Genomic DNA, 25,087 nt, shown 5'->3' with positions numbered 1-25,087 from the left:
TCTAACTGGTCTATTGTATCGTTTAAAGTTTGTGTTTCCTTGTTAATTTTCTGTTTAGTTGATCTATCCATAGGTGTAAGTGGGGTATTAAAGTCTCCCACTATTATTGTGTTATTGTTAATTTCTCCCTTCATACTTGTTAGCATTTGTCTTACGTCCTGGCACAAAGACAGAAATATTGATCAATGGAATAAAATAGAAAGCCCAGAGATAAATCCACGCACATATAGACACCTTATCTTCGACAAAGGAGGCAAGAATATACAATGGATTAAAGACAATCTCTTTAACAAGTGGTGCTGGGAAATCTGGTCAACCACTTGTAAAAGAATGAAACTGGACCACTTTCTAACACCATACACAAAAATAAACTCAAAATGGATTAAAGATCTCAACGTAAGGCCAGAAACTATAAAACTCCTAGAGGAGAACATAGGCAAAACACTCTCCGACATACATCACAGCAGGATCCTCTATGACCCACCTCCCAGAATATTGGAAATAAAAGCAAAAATAAACAAATGGGACCTAATTAACCTTAAAAGCTTCTGCACATCAAAGGAAACTATTAGCAAGGTGAAAAGACAGCCTTCAGAATGGGAGAAAATAATAGCAAATGAAGCAACCGACAAACAACTAATCTCAAAAATATACAAGCAACTCCTACAGCTCAACTCCAGAAAACTAAACGACCCAATCAAAAAATGGGCCAAAGAACTAAATAGACATTTCTCCAAAAAAGACATACAGATGGCTAACAAACACATGAAAAGATGCTCAACATCACTCATTATCAGAGAAATGCAAATCAAAACCACTATGAGGTACCATTTCACACCAGTCAGAATGGCTGCGATCCAAAAGTCTACAAATAATAAATGCTGGAGAGGGTGTGGAGAAAAGGGAACCCTCTTACACTGTTGGTGGGAATGCAAACTAGTACAGCCACTATGGAGAACAGTGTGGAGATTCCTTAAAAAACTGGAAATAGAACTGCCTTATGATCCAGCAACCCCACTGCTGGGCATACACACTGAGGAAACCAGAAGGGAAAGAGACACGTGTACCCCAATGTTCATCGCAGCACTGTTTATAATAGCCAAGACGTGGAAGCAACCTAGATGTCCATCAGCAGATGAATGGATAAGAAAGCTGTGGTACATATACACAATGGAGTATTACTCAGCCATTAAAAAGAATACATTTGAATCAGTTCTAATGAGGTGGATGAAACTGGAGCCTATTATACAGAGTGAAGTAAGCCAGAAGGAAAAACATAAATACAGTATACTAACGCATATATATGGAATTTAGAAAGATGGTAACAATAACCCGGTGTACGAGACAGCAAAAGAGACACTGATGTATAGAACAGTCTTATGGACTCTGTGGGAGAGGGAGAGGGTGGGAAGATGTGGGAGAATGGCAATGAAACATGTAAAATATCATGTAGGAAACGAGTTGCCAGTCCAGGTTCGATGCATGATGCTGGATGCTTGGGGCTGGTGCACTGGGACGGCCCAGAGGGATGGTATGGGGAGGGAGGAGGGAGGAGGGTTCGGGATGGGGAACACATGTATACCTGTGGCGGATTCATTTTGATATTTGGCAAAACTAATACAATTATGTAAAGTTTAAAAATAAAATGAAATTGGAAGTATACCTAAAAAAAATAAAATAAAAATAAATAAATAAAGCAATGTGTACATGTCCATCCCAAACTCCCTAACTATCCCTTCCTCTGATCTTACCTTTCACCCTCAGCAAACATGTTTGTTCTATGAGTCTGTGAGTCTCTTTCTGTTTTGTGAGTAAATTCATTTGTATCATTTCTTTTTGTTGTTGTTGTTTAGTCACTAAGTCATGACTGACTCTTATGTGCCCCATGGATTGTAGGCCACCAGGCTCCTCTTCCCATGGGATTTCCCAGGCAAGAATACGTTAGTGGGTTGCCATTTCCTTCTCCAGGGGATCTTCCTGACCCAGGGATAGAACCTGTGTCTCCTGCATTGCAGGCAGATTATTTACCACATTTATTTTTAGATTTCATGTATAAGGGATGCCATACAATATTTCTCCTTCTCTGTCTGACTTACTTTACTCAGTATGGCAATTGTTAGGTCCATCCACGTTGCTGCATATGGCATTATTTCATTCTTTTTTGATGGCTGAGTAATATTCTGTTGTATATATGTACTACATCTTCTTTATCCATTCCTCTATGGATGGACATTTAGGTTGCTTCCATGTCTTGGCTATTGCAAACAGTGCTGCAATGAATGTTGGAGTGCATGTACTCTTTCACATCATGTTTTTCTCCATATATATACCAAGGAGTGGGATTTCAGGGTCATATGTTAGCTCTATTTTCGTTTCTTAAGGAACCACCATAATGTTATCCATAGTGGCTTTACCAATTTACACTCCCACCAATAGTGTAGGTTTCCTCCTTCTCCCCACACCCTCTCCAGCATTTATTGTTTGTGGATGTTTTGATAAGAGCACCCTGCTCCCAATCCTATCCCTCCAGGTCATCACAGAGCACCAAGCTGAGTTCCCTGTGTTTTCACTCGAAGTCTGTTTTACACATGGTAGTGTATGTATGTCAATGCTACTCTCTCAATTTGTTCCACCCTCTCCTTCCCCCACTGTGTCTACAAGTCCTCTCTCTATGTGTCTCTATTTCAGTCCTGCAAATAGGTTCATCTATACCATTTTTCTCGAAGAAGGCAATGGCACCCCACTCCAGTACTCCTGCCTGGAAAATCCCACGGACGGAGGGGCTTGGTAGGCTGCAGTCCATGGGGTCGCGCAGAGTCAGACACGACTGAAGTGACTTAGCAGCAGCAGCAGCATACCATTTTTCTATTTTCCACATACGCACAGTAATATATGATATCTATTTTTCTCTTTTTGATTTATTTCACTCTGTATGACAGACACTAAGTCCATCCATGTTTCTACAAATGACTCAATATTGTTCCTTTTTTATGGCTGAGTAATATTCCATTGTATATGTGTAATGCATGCATGTGTGCTCATTCACTTCAATTGTATCTGACTCTTTGCAACCCTATGGACCAAAGCCTGCAAGGTTCCTCTGTCCATTGGATTCTCCTGGCAGAAATACTGGAGTGGGTTGCTGTGACCTCTTCCAGGGGATCTTCCCAACCCAAGGATTGAACCTGTGTCTTTTAAGTCCCATGCACTGTCAGGCAGGCTTTTTACCACAAGCGCCACCTGGGAAACCCATATATGTACCACATCTTTATCCATTCATTTCTTGATGGACATTTAGAACTGATATATGACCCAGTAATCCCACTACTGGGCATATAACCTGAGAAAATCATGATTCAAAAAGGCACACATACTCCAATGTTCATTGCAGTAGTATTTACAGTTGCCAGGACATGGAAGCAACCTAAACATCCTATGCTGTCCAGGTATTTTGTATTATAAGGAAATCAATTATTTATTGAGCTTTTGTTATTTCCATCAGCTAATATTTTTAGATACTATGTGTCTAGGATCTTTGTACACACTTAGTCTAAGAACTATGTGATTTTATGAGAATTTGTTAAAAATGTGATTCTACTTCTTTCCAGGGACACATAGTATAATTAGGTAAATGATATACTCACACAAATATACTTTTTAAAGTTATCAAGATAATAATAGAAATCTCATTGCTTCTGACTAATTTTAAACACAATGAAGGCTTTAGGAGGTTTTAAAAGAAATAAAAATTAATTTTGCTATCGTTTGATAGAAAGAAGGAGTTAGAGTCAGGGTAAGTTGAAAGATATTGTAATTGAAGAGAAAAATACCAAAGATTCTTAAGAAAAATTTACTTTAATCAATAAATTTAGATTATGTGTTTATTTATGGAAATAATCTGTTGGCATTAGGGAACAAGTAAATAGAATTAAAGAAATATTATAATCAGGAAATCAACTTTTAATGCTTCAAAAGTCAACTTTATGACAACAAAAATAGCACTTTATATGGGAAAAAATATTTTTTTAATCTTAACATGTGAAATTGAAAGATTCAATCTGAAGCCCAAAGAATAAATAATAGACTTTCTTTACTATTATTTTATCCTTTCATTTTGATTTGCTGAATCCTCTTATTAATATGGTGTTTCCCTGGTGGCTTAGATGATAAAGAATCTGCCTGCAATGGTCGGGAGACCTAGGTTTGATCCCCAGGACGATCCCCTGGAGAAAGAAATGGCAACCCACTCCAGTATTCTTGCCTGGAGAATTTCATGGACAGAGAAGCCTGGCGGCAGTCCATGGGGTTACAAAGAGTCAGACACGACTGAGCTACTGACACACTCACATTAATATGACTTGATAGAAATTTTCACTATATCTACATTTTAAGTTGTTTGGTAACTTTTATAATAAATCACAAAATGATATTTTTAAAATTTGAAAAAATAGTTTATGCTAACTTCATATTACTCCTATATGTTGTATGATTTCTATATATCATATTAGTTTCACAATAATTAATTAAATCATTTATTATTCAATAAAGGTTTATTGAACCCTTTTTATATATCAAGAATGTACTGCTGCTGCTGCTGCTGCTGCTAAGTTGCTTCAGTCGTGTCCGACTCTGTGCGATCCCATAGACAGCAGCCCACCAGGCTCCCCCATCCCTGGGATTCTCCAGGCAAGAATACTGGAGTGGGTTGCCATTTCCTTCTCCAATGCATCAAAGTGAAAAGTGAAAGTGAAGTCGCTTCGTTGTGTCCGACTCGTAGCAACCCTAGACACTGATTATTCAAAGGAAAACACTTTGTTACCAAAGAAAAAAGAAAAAATCATTGGGTATTTGAGATGAAATCTCAGTAGTTTGTATCTGCCACCCACGTAACTAACAAAATGCCATTTGATCACTTTTCTCTATTTTTTAGTTTAGCAAGACCATGTCTCTCAATCATCTCTACAAATATGTACGAAAGGCAAAATAAAGAAAATCATAGTATCAATTAACACAATAGTCACACATTTAAAGGAATTTGTTTAAAAAAGCACCAGCTCTGAATCAATATGTTTCTGTTTCTGGTACCCTAATACTTCCTTGAGTTGGCAGTTACAACTTTCACAACTCCTCAGCGCCTCCTGATTTGATGTAACTGGTGACAATGTGCCAGTTAAAACATCATCTGCCCATGTTGACAAGTGTCTAAGGGAGAGAACCAACTGTTTCAAATACACTGAGATGACTCAGAAACAACTGTCAAATGACTGTGCTCTCCAGAGGTGGCACATCACTTGGACTACAAGAGCCATTAGATGACATTTCTCCAAGAGGGAACTCTGTCGTTCTGTTCAGTGCCTGCTGCAGGGCTTCACTATGGCAATGAGATGAGCCAGAAAATAGAGCAAAGGAAGGTGCTGAATGCATGTAGGAAAGAGATATATTTTTACTTCAATTATACATAGCATAAAATGAAAGAGATTAAGTTCATTTGTATTACCTCCTTTTATGACAAAGGAAGGGCCAGTGCTTCAAAAGAGAAAGTCATGGTAAAAATCATACCTGAGAATGCACCTCTTCTACTGAAATGCATAGCTAGAGAATTAAAGGGATTGAAGAGTTTGTGAGAAATAACCTCTTGAGCCTTGCCCTGGTTTTGAATTTGTTAGCATCAGAGCCTCTCTGTTCAACTTGAATCATCAATTCACCCAGGTAGTTGTACAATTATGTTCTCTCCTGTTTTCAGCATAATTTTTGCATCTACTTTGCAGAATGCAAGAAAATCAATCTCTGACTCACATATATGAAGAATGTAGCAGTATCTAGCTATTTCCTCTCTCGAAATACAGAGAGGATTTTTTTCTTCAATCTGCAGTGGGGTTTCACTCTCTCATTCCATTTTCTATGCGCACTGGTAATGAATTTCTAGCTGTAAGAAAATTAGGCAATTTAATGCAGTAGATAGAAAGGCGATATTCCTAATCATTTTCCCATTTATCCTAACTATATTAGTTCTGCAAAGAAGACTTAAAAAAAAAAAACATTTAACTGTTAGGTGAGATCATGCTTCAGACAGCTGTTGGAAATAAATCATCTTTTTTTTCAGTATAAACATCTTAAATGTTTACCAGTTGCCATCAGTATTAAAGCTCTGGTGATAGAAGTCTTGCTGAGGATTTAGATTGCTCAAAGAATCAAACTTGATGGAAGATTCAGGGCCTGCAGTTCCACGGCTGAAGGTATCTGCTTATGTGTAGACAAGCAGATCAAGGTGGTTTATCACTCTATGTGTGTGTACTTAAATAATATACTCACAAAAGCAAAAGAGAAATGAGATAGCAAACTATTTCTATAGAAACTGCAAAAGTAGTAGGCTAAACATCATTTTGCTGAGCCTCAATGTGTGTTCATGGAGATATGTACATACTGACATGGGCAAAATAATGTATTATGCATGAATAGAATATGTTCACACATACCAATACAGTTGCTCATATTTAAGTACATTTCTCCTATGAAATTCAGTAAAATTGAACTCTGCCATCTGGATTTAGGTATTTTGGTTTTAGAATTTACTATGGAGTTTATCTTGAATCTATAAAATAAGCATGGAGGACTTGGAATAATCTTCATAATTTCCTCTTTAATTCTAAGGGTGTACATTTAGGGGTGAACCCCCAAAAGTATTATTTTAATATCAAACTTCCTTTTTATAGTTTCCTTTAGTATAATTAATGATCTTGTCTTTTCTGCCTATTAAGTGTGGTATGTATAATTCACAACTGATTTCTGGCTAATGTTTAAGCTGGTATTCTGGTGGTCAGTCTAAGCCTTGAGCCTTTCTTTTTTTTGCTACAACACTTAAAAGATACAGGAAAATGTATTATTGATATTACCAATGAGAAAAATAAAAAGTTCTGATAAAATTGTAGATAAAATACATCTAAAATGTTTTGAATCATTTAGTTGCACTGTCACAAGAAAACAAGGATTTTAACCTAATTTGCTCTCACTATAGATGAAGAGAAGTACAAATTAAGATATGTGACTTGTGTGAGATATTGCTTATAGTTAGCATAAGAACTGAAATTAGATTGTCATTTTTTATTACATTTTGTGCCTTGATTAGTCTTGATCAGTTTCCAAAATGACAAACACAAAACACACATACATACATGCACACCCCTGAGCCACATTCATGACCAAACCCACATACAGAAAGAATGAGAGAGAGGAAGAGGGAGAGAGACATGCATGTACATATCTTTCAGTTCTGGGAGCCTGTAAGATGCTAATCATTTTATTTTGTAAAAAGAAAATGTCCAAAAGGACACATCCATGTATAGAGACCTCCCACAATGAATAGAGGCTTTCACCATCATGCATTCTCCTCTACGACTTTCACCACCACAATCCCAGTTAGATCCATGTATTGTTGGTATCATCATGTAGTAATGACTTTGAGGATAGCTCCCTGATGGGAGGGCCCAAAATGTGACTAATGCTTAACACAGATGTTGTTGACATGTTTCTCTTACACAGAAGTATTCTATGAAACAACAATCTTGACTGAAAGATGGATTCCCATTATGTTTACAGATCACTGGGGAATAACTTGCTTTAAGTTGATAGACTGAGTTTATACTTCTCATAAAGATATTTTAAGTTATTGTTAAAACACACAATTAAATATTCACTTGAAAATGTTATTCATTAATTTTATTGAAAGATAGCAGAGGAAATGCAGATCACGTTTAAACTGCATTCTTTATTTTAAAGTGCATTCTAATGACATTTAGTTTTCTATAGTGAAAGTAAAGTGAAAGTGAAGTCGCTCCGTCGTGTCTGACTCTTTGCAACCCCATGGACTGTAGCCTACCCGGCTCCTCCCTCCATGGGATTCTCCAGGCAAAAGTACTGGACTGGGGTGCCATTTCCTTCTCCAGGGGATCTTCCTAACCCAGGGATCGAACCCAGGTCTCCCACATTCCAGGCAGATGCTTTAATCTCTGAGCCAAGCAGAGTTATCACGAAGATTAAATTATCTTTGTTATTTAGCATAGTGTCTGCTTTAAAGAGTTTTTTTAGTTTTTAAAGAGTTTTTTAGTTTTCTATAGAAAGTCCAAAAATATATTATAGGAAAAAGATAAATATAAAATCTTGAGCTTGGATTTAATATAAAACTCTGCCTAATTTAATCAAAAAGTTAGCAATTAAAAAAAATCTGAAATTGCAAGATTGAGTTTTTTTCTCTAGATTTAAAGATGTTAATTTTAAAATAAGCCAAGAAATAGTATTGCATTAGGCAGCTAAGTATGTAATTTTGAATAGTTGCTGAAACACTTACGGAGGTAGTGTTTAGCACTGCACATAAAACTACGTACATTTTAATAATTTCTCCTAGAGCAAATACCTTTTAAAAAATTCAATACTTTAAGTAATTTATAAGTCAAACCTTGTTTTACCTTGAAATGTATACCCTGGTGATCAATAGATAAAATAAATTAAATTTATGCAATAGATATTTGTGTTTTGCTCCTTTCTTGCTTTAAAATTATTGCAGAAACTCAATTTTGAAATCTCATCTTTACTATGATTTTCCTGACACTGGAGATGTCAAATGAGTGACATCCTAGAATCTTATTTCAACAAAAAAAATTAGTGACAGGAAAGACTAATGTATTTATTACTACCTAATTATATCACATTCTTACCTATTGCTAGTTTCATATGAATACTAACTGTTCTATATTGTTTTATGTACATTTTCATAAACATTCATTAATTTGAATTAATAATTATTTACACACATTTAGTCCACAGAGCATATTTACACAAATTATTAGAGGAGTTCATTTTAACCTGTTAGATTAGAATTATACTTGGAATGATACTTATTTTACTGCCAACAGACAAAATTTGAACTGGGTGGAGGGGAAAGGGGTATAATTATGTGATTAGTGCACAACCCTTCTTGTTGGATAAGTAAAGTCATTGTGGGCCTGTGTATCCAGTCTGCTTAGATGCCAGTGGTGCTTTTGTATATAGTCAATGCCCCATTGACTTAACAGAAACACACTGCTGCTGCTGCTGCTAAGTCGCTTCAGTCGTGTCCGACTCTGTGTGACTCCATAGATGGAAGCCCACCAGATTCCCCCGTCCCTGGGATTCTCCAGGCAAGAACACTGGAATGGGTTGTCATTTCCTTCTCCAATGCATGAAAGTGAAAAGTGAAAGTGAAGTCGCTCAGTTGTGTCCGACCCTCAGCGACCCCATGGACTACAGCCTACCAGGCTCCTCCACCCATGGGATTTTCCAGGCAAGAGTAATGGAGTGGGGTGCCATTGCCTTCTCCGAACAGAAACACACTAGGGCCATGTTATTATACAGATTATCTCTTCAGCCACCCAATGCAAGGTTATGGGGGAGCACTTGAAGAAACACCTACTTCATTTGCTCTCAATGACCTATTGTTCTCAATGGTGTTCCATCAAAAATTAGCTCAACTGGGAAAAACAAAGATTTGAGAGATTATTAAGTACTCAAATAAATACCATATCTACTGCTGGATAATTGCTTGAGATTTGGTTACCATTAGTTGTCCCTCCAGCTCAAAAAAATGATATTTTATAAAGGTATTGATGAGATTGAAAGTACCTTCACTTAATATTTATTTCAATTCACCTTGAATTCCACTGCTGCTTTAATGCAATCAATCATTGAAACTCTGGAACGTGTACTATGGCAATTTTCAGTGATTCTCAGAGAACCTAATATTAATTTCAATTTTTAATGTACAATTAACTCAAGCCACGTTCATCACTTATAGGTAGAAAATTTGAATACCAGAATAAAAGGAAAGCAACTTCCAGATATTGTCAAATAAAAACTCTAAATATCTGATGACTATCTGATGTCTCTTTTAATTAACATTCATAAACACTTAAGGAAGAAAACCTGTGAGTTTTAAATGAAATTAAAAGTCAAGCTGTCCTAGTAGACGGTAGGCATATTGCACACATAAACATCCTTTGAGAATCACAGTTAAGGTTTAATAAACACTCTCCCTATTTCTGCTGTGGTGTGAGTTTCATTCTGCATATGTTGACCTTGGTTTAGGATGTGGAAAGTTTGTTATTAAACTTACAACCTGCCATCAAGGTGGGGCATCTGCTTTTTCAAAACAACCCCTATCCACATATTTCTCATTTTAGCAGCATGTCTTTTCAGCTATGACACAAATATCCAGGACATCAAACAAGGACATATGCAAAACAGGCCTCTTACTTCCTGCGCAGATGTGTTGCTATGTAGTAGATCTGCTCTGCAGGGCTCTATGGGGTCCTCTCTAACATTTCCTACCAGCTGCCAACATCTCCCAAGCAGATCAAATGTACTTTTACCAGAGACAAAAACACCTTTGCTTTAAGCTAGCCAAACAAACCTCAAACTTTTTCTGTAACACTTCTAAAGATATTTGAAAGAGATATAAATAAGTGCCATCACCCTAACTCATATTCTTTTATTGTTTATAAAAGTGGACATCCTTAGACTTTTTGCACCTGTGATTATGCATTAGTCTTTATGAGCTTTGAAATAATACAGAGATTCTAAAAACTGAGTAGTCCAAACAGGGACCAAATGAGTGAATTGAATGGTTAAAGAGATAATTTCTAAACATGGTCTTTTGTTTCCATTTAATTCATATCTTCCTGTTCTGACACCTTCAACTTAAGACATAGAAGAAATAGTTATGCTTTGTCCTCCCTGTAGTAGATTTGCCACTGTTACCAGACAGTTTCCAATGTTTCTGCTGGAATGTAATTCATCTTCATTGTTTCTGTGCCGACAGGATGGAACCTGCTTACAAATTTTACAACTAGCAATACTTTTTATTGTTGTTCTGAAAGGGCTCCTGAGGGCTTTCTATTTTATTTTTAGGAACATTCTGAATTTTTTCCCCTTTATGCTATACTTTTCACTATTATGAGTGATGACCCTAGAATACTGGGAGGAAAAAACAACCAACACACACCAAACTCTGTAACTGTCATAAGTTTAATGCAATCTTCCAATACTTTGATTTATTGCAGGTGCTACATTTTAACTATGTTATAGCTAATGAAGAATATCAATAGCCTTTGTGAAATGCTGACATTCCTTCAAACTAAGACACCTTCAGGATGCTTAGATGCCTTACAGAGGAAAACTGATATAATAAGGGATGCAATGTTTTTCTTGCACTTTTAGTTACTGAATTAAAACTTCAGGCATCTAAAATGTAGTCAGTTTTATGGTGAAACTGCAAGACTATATCACTCAAAGCAAACTGTGTGCCTTTAACCATTTTTTCTTATTCCTATGATATCCCTCAGGCTTGATTATGCTTGAAATTAGCCAAAAAGAAGCCCTGAAAATGAATGTGATATTTTTATGTGAACATTTTAGGGACTTTTATTTACAAATCTCCTTGGCAGAGGTCATTTGTCCTCATATGAAAAATAGCACAGGCAAACAAACATACCAATGGACTAATGGTTAGATTGAAGATGGAAGTCTCCTGTATTATACCAAGGCACTTATTCTCTGTAGTGTGTGTGCACAGTTGCTCAGTCATGTCTATTTGTGAATCTTTGGACTGTAGCCTGTCAGGCTCCTCTGTTCCTCAGCTGTTTTTCTGGCAAGAATGCTGGAGTGGAGTTGCCATTTCTTCTTCTAGGGGATCTTCCCAACCCAGGGATCTAACCTACCTCTCCTGCATTTCCTGAATTGCAGGCATATTCTTTACCACCAAGGCATCTGGGAAGCCCTATTTTGTGTAGAAGAGAGAGATTTGCTCTCTTATTCTCTTGCACAATAAAGTTTTATACCAATATTGAAATACAGTTGCCAACAATTTTGTAATAGTTTATAAAAAATAAACTCAATCCAAATCAACATTCATAAATATTAATGTGCATCATGAAAAAGAAAAGTTTTCCATATATTTTAATATTTTTAAATGACATTTTCTAATTGTCCAGTATAGAATAGTGAACTCCTTTTTAAATCATTTTTTTAAATTTATGAAAGATCTTTTTCTACCATGCAAGCTGTGAAATGTCTGTACACATATAGATATGTAAAGCATATGTATGTATATATATTATATATACCCTTACTTCTATATAACGTTAGCTGTAGAAAATCTGGTAAATTATTCTTTCTAATACCTTAAATGCTTTATTTCTAAAAAGGTGTAATAAAATTGCAGAAAATAATTAAAATTCTACCAAAGGTTTCATGCTGATATAAAAAGGACCATGCTATTAACATTTGATAACACCGATATTTTCAGTTCTGTTTAAATTAAAATTATTAATAATTTACCTCATCTTGTATTAGGAAATGACAAAATTATATAAAATATTATCATCAAAGTATAATCATCAACCTAAACTCAGTTATGGTAAGCAATTTAATTATATTGCTTACATCATATCAAATTTTAATTAGAATTGAAACTTATGTTACATTGCTCAAAGTATATTACTGATGAATACTTTATGTTAGTAATACAAACAAACATTTTTTCCATTTGTTATGAAAATAAAATTTAAAATCTTGTGAGTTTTTTTCATTGATAAACTTATTGAATGAAATTAGGAAATAGCATAAAAGTATATGATATACATTACATTTGAAGAGCATTTGTGCTAATATTCAAAGGTGTAAGTGGAATGCAGAAGTGGTTTACAGTTACCTAAATTTCATTTCTCTCCTTTGTAGAGAAGTTATTGTGAGAGCATGCAAATGAGTTTTAATCAAAGTATACCCCAGTGATCTAATAAAATCTGATCACAGGATAATTCCTATTCTTAGTTTCTTTGTGGTCTTCTAGTATGAGGACTAGACATCTGAGAGAAAGTTATTCCATGGGGCTGAATCTTTGCTTATAATTTAGGAGCTGGGAATTTTAACATGTGCTGTCAAATATGTACCTATGTTTATAATTCACCTTCTTCTGGGAAGAGTCTGAGGATGGCTATAAAAGATTTGAAAGTCAGAAGTTTACTCAACTGATATATTGTTTCATTCATTTTGGCGTCTATGGTTAATCTCTTTCAGAGTAGACAATGTATGCTCTGCCTTCACCTAGAAATCTTCAGTTTTTCTAACAATGAGCCTTTGCAGGATTATTTCTCTAAAATTGCCCTGAAGAAATCCCCTGATTCAGAAAACCTGAGATTATTAAAAAAAAAAAAAAGTTAAACCTGTGTAACACAGAATAAAATGGTGATTACCAGTGGATGGGCATCATGATGGACAAGAGTGAAGTTTTTTAAGGATAGAAACTTGTATGGAGTAGCAAATGAGCCACAGGGATCTACTGGACAGTATAATGAATATAGAGAGTAACACTGGACTGGACTATATGTATGTAATGTGATAAATATTGCTACATGGTCAATTATATTACAACATATAAATATATCAAAGTAACAGGCTGTATATCTTAAACTTACTTGATGTTACAAGTCAAATTTACTCAAAAAAAGAAAAAGAGAGAGAGAGAGGAAACAAAATCTGATTTCACCGGTGTCCTATTTCAAACCATCTACCTTTTTGTTTGTATTTTGCTTGCATGCTAAGTCACTTCAGTCCTGTCTTACCTCAGACATCCCATGGACTGTAGCCTGCCAGGCTCTTCTCTCAATGGGATTCTCGAAGCAAGAATACCGGAGTGGGTTGCCATGCCCTCCTCTACAGGATCTTCCCGACCCAGGGATCGAACATGTGGGTCCTGCTTTGTAGGCCAATTCTTAACCTCTGAGCCATGGGCGAAGATTAATACATTGCAATTTTCTCCACTCCTCTTAATAGAACAACTATATTTACATTTCTCTTTGTTGTTGTTCAGTCGCTAAGTCTTGTGTGACTCTTAACAAGTCCATGGATTGCAGCACGCCAGGTTCCTCTCTTCTCCACTATCTCCTGGAGTTTACTCAGATTCATGTCCATTGAGTCAGTGATGCCATCCAACCATTTCATTCTCTCCTTTTGCTTTCCCAGCATCGGAGTCTTTTCCAATGACGCAGCTCTTCCCATCAGGTGGCCAAAGTATTGGAGCTTCAGCTTCAGCAACAGTCCTTCCAATGAATATTCAGGGTTTATTTCCTTTAGGATGGACTGGTTTGGTATCTTTGCAGTCCAAAGGACTCACAGAGTCTTCTCCAGCACCACAATTCAAAAGCATCAATTCTCCAGTGCTCAACCTTCTTTATGGTCCAACTCTCACCTCTGTACATGACTACTGGAAAAACCATAGGTTGGCTACATGGACAAATGATGTCTCTTGCTTTTTAATATGTTGTCTAAGTTTGTCATAGCTTTCCTTCCAAAAGCTCCTCTGTTCTCCACTTTTAATTTTATGCCTGCAGTCACTGTTCAAAGTGATTTGGGAGCCCAAGAAAATAAAATCCGTCTCTTTCCTTACCTGTTGGAATCTCACCCATTTCCCAAAGCCCATGATTATGCAATCTTCTTTATAACAGTTCGAGTGAGTCTACTGAATTTATCTATCTTAATTTATCTGAAATCTTGATCGTGTTTTGTCTTACAACACTTTGTGCTCCTTTTTTCTCATCTGAGAATCTCCAAGTTCTGTCGTGGCAGGGAATAGATCTTACTTATCTTTCTAATTTTTCTTTTTGTTTTCCCTGCACACTGGGACAGAGAAGTGGAAAGTAGACCTTTGAATACATGCCAGGCTTGCTTTCCAGATCTACCTTGTACTGACTCAGTGGCCTTGATCAAACTATTCTAGCACTATGCATGCCTCTTCATATTATAGTCTTGTCATCATAGGAATGTTGTGAGGATCAGATAAGCTACTTAATTCTTACAGGAAGCTTTATCTCACTTAGTAGTTGTTAGCATTTATTTGTTCAGTGTGTAACTGATTTGGCTGACTATCCCTCTAGGGTGTCCTTTTGCTCTTAAAAAACAGTCTTGAATTAATCCAACTCGACCTGATACAATTGCCATTATTATTCTGACACATCTTTGCTTTTGCATTTTGTCTCATTTGCCTTTAGTGAAGAATTTGCATTAGTATCTTTGATAGAATGTTGATTTTTAAACAACTCATTTTCTAGGTGGGTGGAGAGTAGCAAAAACCTGACAAAAAAAAAAAGGAAATAATATATTGTTTAGAAAGACAAGTACAGGCTATTGTTAACTGTACAGCAAGAGATACGAACCTGCGCGAGGGACATGTAGAAACTTTGAAAACAACAGAGTTTGTTTCTCAAAGACAGGAATTGGAAGAGGAAGTACACTATAGAAACTGATGACCTTGTCAAATACCTAAAGAGAAAGAGTGGCTTTTAAGCTCATCTTTACAATGCAAGACTGCTGTGAAGGTACTTCTGCTGGTGCTGCTGCTAAGTTGCTTCAGTTGTGTCCGACTCTGTGGGACCCCATAGACAGCAGCTCACCAGGCTCCCCCGTGGCTGGGATTCTCCAGGCAAGAACACTGGAGTGGGTTGTCATTTCCTTCTCCAGTGCATGAAAGTGAATAGTGAAAGTGAAGATGCTCAGTCGTATCCGACTCTTAGCAACCTCATGGACTGCAGCCTACCAGGCTCCTCTGTCCATGGGATTTTCCAGGCAAGAATACTGGAGTGGGTTGCCATTGCCTTCTCTGGAGGGTACTTCAGGGATTCTGTAAAACCTTAATTAGCATTTCAATTTGAAATGTTTAGTATGATTTTAAGACTGTGATTTTTAAAATAACCATTCAAACATACTGTATTTTCAAATTCTTAATATATTAGAGCCCTCTTAACTTCTGTTTTGATTAACTGGTTTTTATTAGTAAATATTTTAATTTGTAGAGCGTAAGATCCTCTGATTCTAATACAATTTCACATTGACTGTAATATTTGTTGGTTTCTATATGATTTTTTCACTTGATAAACTAATTTTACTGTTTAAAATAGTTTTAAAATGTCTGATTTGAAGGTCAACTGACATAGAATACACAAAAACGAATATTCTTAGTTAGAGGGGACATCAGTTCGGAATCTGTATTTCCACTGAAGTTTTCTCCTGAGGATAGTTTAGAAAGCATAGTCAGTTCTTATTATTTGCAGCACTTTTGTTCTATGAAGTCTCTACTGCTACTGCTACTGCTACCTCTCTTCAGATGAAGTCTCTAGGGACACTGAATTAGCCAACACTGAATCATTGGTCCTTGGGGAAATACAGGGTTAGGTTCCTATGAGCATCTGGTCACAATATTTTCATCAATCAATGCATAATCTTGTTGTATATGTGTTTCTGTTTAAAGACACCTTACTTAATATATATTGTTGATTCATTAACATTGAACTCATGGCCAAAAACACCATAACTTTTGACTGAGCAAAGCTTATCTAACACATGTACTTTCTCCATAATGCACATCACTGCTCTTGCTTTTAAGAACTCTTCAGCCCTATGCTTGGGGTCATTATAAACAATGAAACCACCAAAAAAAGCACAAAACTGTTCCCCAAAATGTGTCAGTAAATAGACCTCAAAAAGAATACTTGTTTATAATATAAGAGCTGAAACAAGAAGGCAGAAAGTTACTCTGTGAACATCAGGCAACTCAGATTTTCTTCTGCTCTGTATGTGAACATGTCCATGACAGAGTGAAAAAGTGTGGTTATTGATGTCTGTTGTTACAAAGACATTTTGTGTAATCCTGTGTGTACATAGGAAAATTTGCAAATACAGAATTCGTGAATAAGGAGGATCGACTGTATGTGTTTCCTTATCAGACTGCTGGATTACAAAGGAGTACTCACTCGGCTTGCACTGTTAGGCGGGAAACCACCATGTGCAGTCAGACAATGACCTATGTGTATGGACTGAACTGTGAAAATATCAAGCCCACAGTTTAGGCTCTAGCCTAGTCACTCCAGTGTGGTCAGTGGACCCATAACACCGATACAACAAGAGCTTGTTAAATACAGACACTCAAGCTCCACCACAGACTTACTGTATCAGAATACACATTATAGAAATTTATGTACATACTAAGATTTGACCTACATGAATCAAGACATGTGATGAATTCATCTCTGATCAGAAAAGTGGTAATAAACTCTGTCTGGTATGCTCAGAAGAAAAAAAAAAAAAATTGAATGAGGCAAGATTACTTGACATTCTAGGTAAACTCAAATGCATAAAAATGTAGAAACAGGAGCAGACATCTCTAATGGCGATAGAAAGATGGAGAGGTATTTTTGTTACACAGCTATATCGTCTTTGTTGAATTGAAAGCCTTTCGACTTTTGATCAAGTTTTGTAAGCATGATTTCCTTAAATCCATAATTTTCAGCCATTGTAACTCTTTTCCATTTCTACTATGACTTACTTAATTACATTAAAAAAGATGAGTTTATCTTTTTTCTAAGAAAGAGTTTTGAAGCTGATATAAGAAATTACATTTTAAAAATACCACTCTCAATATCTTATAGACATATAACTTTATCTCACGAAAAACAAAATACACCAAAGAAACAGAAAACAACTCATTGTCATCTTAAAGGCAAGAGATGACAAAAATTAGTTAGTATTAGTACTAACTAAAGATAATTAGTATCTTTAGTGAGTTGCTGTGTTACCGAATATGTACCTGCATATTTTATTTCTGCTTTTTTGAAGCAATTAAAGAATGCCTCTCTTTTTAAAAATATGTGAGACTTCCAACTACAGAATAGAACTCCTGGAAAATCAGAGGGAACCTAATATTTAATCTTATGGTTTCTGACTTTACTTTGGAAAAATTGAACCACCTCCCCCCTACCACCAGAAGGAAGAGAAAACCTTCTCAAGTCAATCTCAAAATATATATGGTTATAAATAAAGAGAAAGAGTAAAAAGGGGAGAAAGGAATATTGTTTCCACTAAAATATTATCAAAGCTTCTCAAAAGCAAATTGTTTTTTTTTTTTTTTCATGTTACCCTCGAGTGCTTATGTGCCTCTGTCTTTTACCAAGAGAATTCCCCTTCTTGCCAGCTATTTCCATTCACAATATTCAGCCACCTAGTGACTGATTTGTGCCAGGTGGAATTTTTCCAAGCATGTGATATTTACAATTCTCTGTTTTCTAGTTCCTGAAGACAGTTAGATAAAAATACAGCAGCAAATAATTCTTTCCCAGATAGAGGAATGTACTTATATCCCAGGCTCAAATGCAGATAGAGCCCTGAAATACAATTCTATATACCAAAGACATTTTAAATTAATTAATTTTAATTGTAGACTGATTACAATATTGTAGTGGCTTTTGCCATACATTGACATTAATCAGCCATGGGTATACATGTACACCCAAAGACATTTTCTAATGTTTTTACAGAGGTTAAAAAAGCATCATATTAATTGATTTTAGACTATGAGACAAAAATCTAGAAAAATTATCAGTTGTATAGATAAAAGGAAGGTGTCAGTAAATCCAAAACTGGTTCAAGATAAATAGTAAAATAAAATAACACACACATACACGTGCATTTTAAATTTTTCCTTGTGAGCACTGAGAGCACTTTCAAGAAATAATCATAAATTGTGTTAAAAATCAGTGTTGAATGAACAGTAATACCTAAACATATCATTAACAGTATCCTTATGTATTTTTTTTCAGCATACACAGATACACTGTATAAAATTGTTTCTCTAAATAGATGTATGACCTACCTAGCTCCTGCCAGCAATGAGCATCTCTTAAATTCTATCTTTTAAGCATGCTCTTGAAGTTGAGGCATTAATATTTTTATTTTTCAATCTTTTCATGTCTTCAAGTTTTTATAACCCTATTGATTTCAGTGCCAGTGAATGATATTTTTTGAGGACCACTCACTTTCTACCAGTATGTAAGTGTAACTGTTGTAAAAACACATTTTAAGGAAAACATACTTAGATCACAAGAAAAATCAAAAGAGCAAAAGGTAAAGGAAGGGAATTCATTGAATCTTGAATCAATAGTATTTGATCTTCCTAACATTTAATTGATTGGCTCTTCAAATCTGTAGAATGCAGGATTACTCTCCCTGGTTAGAGAGGCTATTTTGCAGCCACTAGGTACATTTGCATTGATCTTGACTAGGCATTAGGTCATGGTTATCATTTAATGGATAGATCAAAATGGAAGAATCCATTTAAGTGTTCTATAGTATTGTGATCCATCTATAAGTTGCCAGATGTTTATGCTAATCAGTGTCAACTAGCAGTTTTATCTTGGAGTTGTAACTTCCTAGGAACACTTTTAGCTACTGGTTTTAAAACATGTCATACAGAACCAATGACAAGATGGATTGCTGTCATGGACTGAATATTGACATCCCTCCAGAATACACATGTGAAACCCTCATCCACTGTGCGGCTGTACTTGGAGATGAAAACTCTAGAGAAGTAATTAAGGTTTGAAAGTATAATCATGGGGTACTGATTGATAGTATTAGTGCCCTGATATGAAGAGACACAAGAGAGCTTGCTCTCTTCCTAGGAGACATAAATGAGGTCTTGTAAGCACACAGGAGAATGGCAACTGCCTACAAGACACAAGAAGAGGCCTCAGAATGACACCTACTTGTTGGCATCTTGATCTTGGACTTCTCAGCCTCCATAACTGAGAAATAAATTTCTGTTATGTAAGCCAACCAGTATAATTTGTTATGTCAGCTTGAGCAACCTAATATTGTTATATAAGGTATAAAAAAGAATATTGACAAAAACAGGCATGGAGAATGTCAAGTAAACTCTGGATAAGATAATTTACAAAAGGAAAAAGGAGGGAACCTTGGTTGGAACATCTATTAATTTGTGATTCAAGTTCAGTTCAATTCAGTTCTGTCACTGAGTCGTGTCCAGTTCTTTGCAATCCCATGGACTGCAGCATGCCAGACTTCCCTGTCAATCAACAACTCCCAGAGCCTACTCAAACTCCTGTCCCTCATGTCGTTGATGCCATCCAACCATCTCAGCCTCTGTCATCCCCTTCTCCTCTAGCCTTCAATCATTCCCAGAATCAGAGTGTTTCCCAATGAGTCAGATCTTCACATCAGGTGGCCAAAGTATTGGAGTTTCAGCTTCAGCATCAGTCCTTCCAATGAACAACCAGGACTGATGTCCTTTAGGATTGACTAGTTGGATCTCCTTGCAGTCCAAAGGACTCTCAAGAGTCTTCTCCAACACTACAGTTCAAAAGCATCAATTCTTCAGTGCTCAGCTTTCTTTATAGTCCAACTCTCACATCCATACATGACTACTGGAAAATTCAACTTAAGAGGCTCTTTAGAGAATGAAAGAAGGAACACATAAGGTGAAACCATTTTGTTTTCCAATTTGTTATAGTAAGGAATTGCAGTGGACCAACTTTGAGGAGATATAGCTTGGAGTATTGATTCAGTTGAATTTGTGCTTTATGAGCCTGGGAATGTGAATTAATCTTTTTAAAATGTAGTTTTTTCATGTGTAACAGTATGGACCTAACAGGAGCAGAAGATACCAAAAAGAGGTGGCAGAAAAACACAGAACTATACAAAAAAGATCTTCATGACCCAGATAAGCATGATGAGGTGATCACCCACCTAGAACCAGATATCTTGGCATGTGAAGTCAAGTGGGCCTTCTGAAGAATCAAACAAACAAAGCTAGTGGAGTTGATGGAATTCTAGTTGAGCTCTTTCAAATACTAAAAGATGATGCTGTGAAAGTGCTGCACTCAATATGCCAGCAAATTTGGAAAACTCAGCAGTGGCCACAGCACTAGAAAAGGTCAGTTTTCATTCAGTCCCAAAAAAAGAAAATGCCAAAGAATGTGCAAAACACACAATTACATTCATCTCACATGCTAACCAAGTAATGCTCAAAATTCTCCTAGCCAGGCTTCAATAGTTTGTGAGCCATGAACTTACAGATGTTCAAGCTGGATTTAGTAAAAGCAGAAGAACCAGAGGTCAAATTGCCAACATCTGTTGGATCATTGAAAAATCAAAAGACTTCAAGAAAAACAACTACTTCTGCTTTATTGACTACGCCAAAGTCTTTGACTGTGTGGATCACAGCGAAATAAGGAAAATTTTTCAAGAGGTGGAATACCAGATCACCTCACCTGCCTCCAGAGAAATCCATATTCAGGTCAAGAAGCAACAATTACAACTGGACATGGAACAACAGACTGGTTCCAAATCAGGAAAGGAGTATGTCAAGGCTATATATTGTCACCCTGTTTATTTGACTTATATGCAGAGTACATCATGCAAAATCTGACGCTGGATGAAACACAAGCTGGAATGAAGATTGCTGGAAGAAATATCAATAACCTCAGATATGCCAATGATACCAGCCTCACAGCAGACATGAAGAACTAAAGATCCTTTTGATAAAATTGAAAGACGAGAGTGAAAAAGTTGGTTTAAAACTAATACAATTATGTAAAGTTTAAAAATAAAATAAAATTAGAAGAATAAAAAAAAAAAAAAAACTCAACATTCAGAAAACTAGGCTCATGACACCTGATCCCATCACTTCATGACAAATAGATGGGGAAACAATGGAAACAGTGACAGACTTTATTTTCTTGAGCCACCAAATCACTGCATGTGGTGACTGCAGCCATGAAATTAAAAGAGGCTTACTCCTTGGAAGGAAAGTTATGACCAGTCTAGACTGCAAATTAAAAAACAGAGACATTACTTTGCCAACAAAGGTCCATCTAGTCAAAGCTATGGTTTTTCCAGTAGTTATGTATGAATGTGAGAGTAGGACTGTAAAGAAAGCTGAGTGCCAAAGAACTGATGCTTTTGAATTGTTTTGTTGGAGAAGACTCTTGAGAGTCCCTTGGACTGCAAGGAGATCAAACCAGTAATCCTGAAGGAAATCAGTCCTGAATGTTCATTGGAAGGACTGATGCTGAAGGTGAAACTCCAATACTTTGGCCACCTGATGCAAAGAACTGACTCATTGGAAAAGACACTGAAGCTGGGAAGGATTGAAGGCAGGAGGAGAAGAGGACAACAGAGGATGAAATGGTAGGATAGCATCACCGACTCGATGGACATGGGTTTGAGCAAGCTCCAGGTGTTGGAGATGGACAGGGAAGCCTGGCATGCTGTAGTCTATGGGGTTGCAGAGTCAGATACAACTGAGCAACTGAATGTAACTGAAATGAACATCTGGATAGCAATGCTTGCAAGGTTATCACAAAGATTAAGTGAAATCATATAAATTCTATTAGCTTGGTGCTTGGTACCTAATAGGTACTGAAAAATATTGAATTTTTTTAGAATACTGTTCCCATTTTCCATTATTTCTTAAATACTGATCCAATAAAATAAAATATTGTGTTTTTCTTAGGATAGCTATTAATCCAGTCCATGGGGTTGCAAAGAGTCAGACACAACTGAGTGACTGAACTGAACTGAACTATGAATCAATCAATCTTTCTCCTTTCACCCATTCCTTACTCTAGATATATAGTGAAGGACTAAATTATTAAAAAGGAAAGAATTAACCTCATGATTGGTAGTTTCTGGTTAGTGGTAGGAGATTCCTAGCATGAAGATCTAAACTGGGTCAAATTACTTTTTCATTATCCTGACATAATCCCATTATCTTCTAGTACTCCTTAGATGAATTTGTCCCAGATACTCCTGACTGGGCTAGGCTTACTTTGAAAACTTGGCTATCCTGCCAATGAAGGATGATTTTAATGACTAAATGGGAGAGAGTTAGATGAGAGAAGACACGTGAAGTGTTTCATGTTGTATCTGGTCTAAAATAAGTACTTCATAAATGCTTACTACTTATATAGTTAGTATTAATTTCTATTATTATTAATAGTATAATGTTTTTCCTGTGGGTATACTGTATATCTACTTGGGTATTACAGTTGGTCTTGTATTCTTTGCAATAATGTAAATGAGAAAACATTAGCCATGAAGTTTGATAAGAAGGCAAACAACATTTTGGTCTATAAGGTAAGGTAAGTCACTTCAGTCGTGTCCGACTCTGTGCGACCCCATAGACGCCAGCCCACCAGGCTCCCCCGTCCCTGGGATTCTCCAGGCAAGAACACTGGAGTGGGCTGCCATTTCCTTCTCCAATGCATGAAAGTGAAAAGTGAAAGTGAAGTTTCTCAGTCGTATCCAACTCTGTGCGACCCCATAGATGGCAATCCAAGGGATTTTCCAGGCAGGAGTAATGGAGTGGGGTGCCATTGCCTTCTCCGATTTTGGTCTATAATATCTATTTCTGAAGCTATCAAGTAACATTGACATTCTCAATGATACAGTAATTAAAGTGAGATGAAAGCCATAGGAGAGTTGTGAAGGAAAGAATGGCATAATCTGACATAAATATTGAAAGGTTCACTCTGATTCTGTTTGAAAAATAGAGGAAAGCAAGAGTCAGGGAGATCAGTTAGAAGGTTCCTGCAATAATCTAGGGAGGAAGTACATGGCGGTTTTGACAAGGGTGCTAAGAATGGTGAGACATGTCAGATTTTGGATTTCTTATGAATATCTGCAGTATGTGATTGTGCAGTGAAAGTGGGGTGAAGTAAAAGATAGTGATATGAAATAACTAGGAGATTTTTGTGTTGAGACACCAAGAGAATTGATTTTTTCCTTGACTAAGAGTGAGATAAGAAAAGATTGAGACTAGAAGAGGTTCCATCTTCAATGAATGTAGTGAAGAGAAGAGGTCTGAGGACTAAGGGCTGTGCTTTCTGATGCTCCAGTGCTTTGTAGCTGTAACAAAGAAATTGGAAAGGAAGTGGGCAGTGATGTCTGAGAACTTTGAGAGAGTGTTTTCTCAGAACCAAATGGAGAAAATACAGTATTTCAAGAAAGAGGAAGTGATCAACTGTGTCAAAAGCTGTGAGTAAATGGATGAAATTACTTAAAGGTGTCAAGCCTCCACGGATAGAACAATAATACTACTTTTAATATATATTGGGAGTCAGAAAGAAGAGGTTTGGGGCAGAAACTTATGAACTTATTTTGGAAAAGTTGAATTCATGGTATGAGTGATACATGAAGTCAGATATATTTGACTTGAAATGTGAATCTGGAGATCAGAGATAGATCAGGACTGGGAGTTATAGGTTGACTATCATATGAATAGAGATTATGCTGGAATTTTGAAACTAGGCAACGTGTGTGTGTCCTCAGTAGCTCAATTGTGTCTGACTCTTTGTGATCCCATGAATTATAGCCCTCCAGGCTCCTCTGTTCTTGGGATTTTCCATACAAGAATATTGGAGTGGTTTGCCATTTTCTTCACCAGGGGATTTTCTTAACCCAGGGATCAAACCCACGTCTTCTTCATTTTGTGCATTGGCAGGCAATCTCTTACCTCTGAGCCACCTGGGAAGCCCTAGAGTATGAAGTAACCAATGGAAATATCTCCAGGAATACCTAACATTTAAGGGTAGGATAGAAAAGATTTACAAAGGGAGAGGTGCAGGGCAAATAATACTAACAGAACCAAGGCTGTATAATATTAATATTTTTGAAGACAATGATTTATTTTGACTATAGGGATCAGTGGCTGAAAAGGTCAGTAGCAAGGATTGGGTGTTCCCTGGCATTAACCCTTCCAACCTTATAAGACATGCAGCCTCCATGTCTTCCATTCTTTTAGCTTACAACTGATGTCTGATACTTGTCTTCTTTAGCCCTCCTCTGTTTATCCAGTTGACAAAATTTCCACTATTTACTACATCAGGTAAAGGTGGCATGACCATTGTTGGGGACTACTATAGGTAATGCTCTCTCCTATTGCTCCAAACCCACTGGTACCCTCAGCTGCTGAGGAAGATGCTGGCACATGTTGCCCCTGGCAAACTGGATGCTAGGAGCCCAGCCAGCGCTGCAGGCACTGCTGCTGTGCAAATAGTTCTGGATTTGCCAAAGTCATGACACATTTTCTGTCTCCTCCAAAGTGCAATGTCACACTCTGATGCAAAGAAGGAGCAAACCTCCTCTTTCCTGCTCTGGATTGATCACAAAGTATTTCTGGTTTAGGACTCAAATATCTAACAGCAATAACATA

General features: G+C 36.6%; 1 protein-coding gene across 6 annotated transcripts in view; it reads left to right on the top strand.

The window, feature by feature from the left end:
• The window catches only part of PCDH9 (protocadherin 9), a 1,146,030-nt gene that overhangs the window by 1,060,553 nt on the left and 60,390 nt on the right, over positions 1-25,087 (top strand). The gene's annotated exons all lie outside the window — the stretch shown is intronic.

The sequence above is a fragment of the Bos javanicus genome, chromosome 12, assembly GCF_032452875.1.
Source record: "Bos javanicus breed banteng chromosome 12, ARS-OSU_banteng_1.0, whole genome shotgun sequence".
Classification (NCBI taxonomy): Eukaryota; Metazoa; Chordata; class Mammalia; order Artiodactyla; family Bovidae; genus Bos; species Bos javanicus.
Note: the sequence above shows the minus strand (reverse complement) of the source record. Positions and strands in the feature narration are given on the sequence as shown.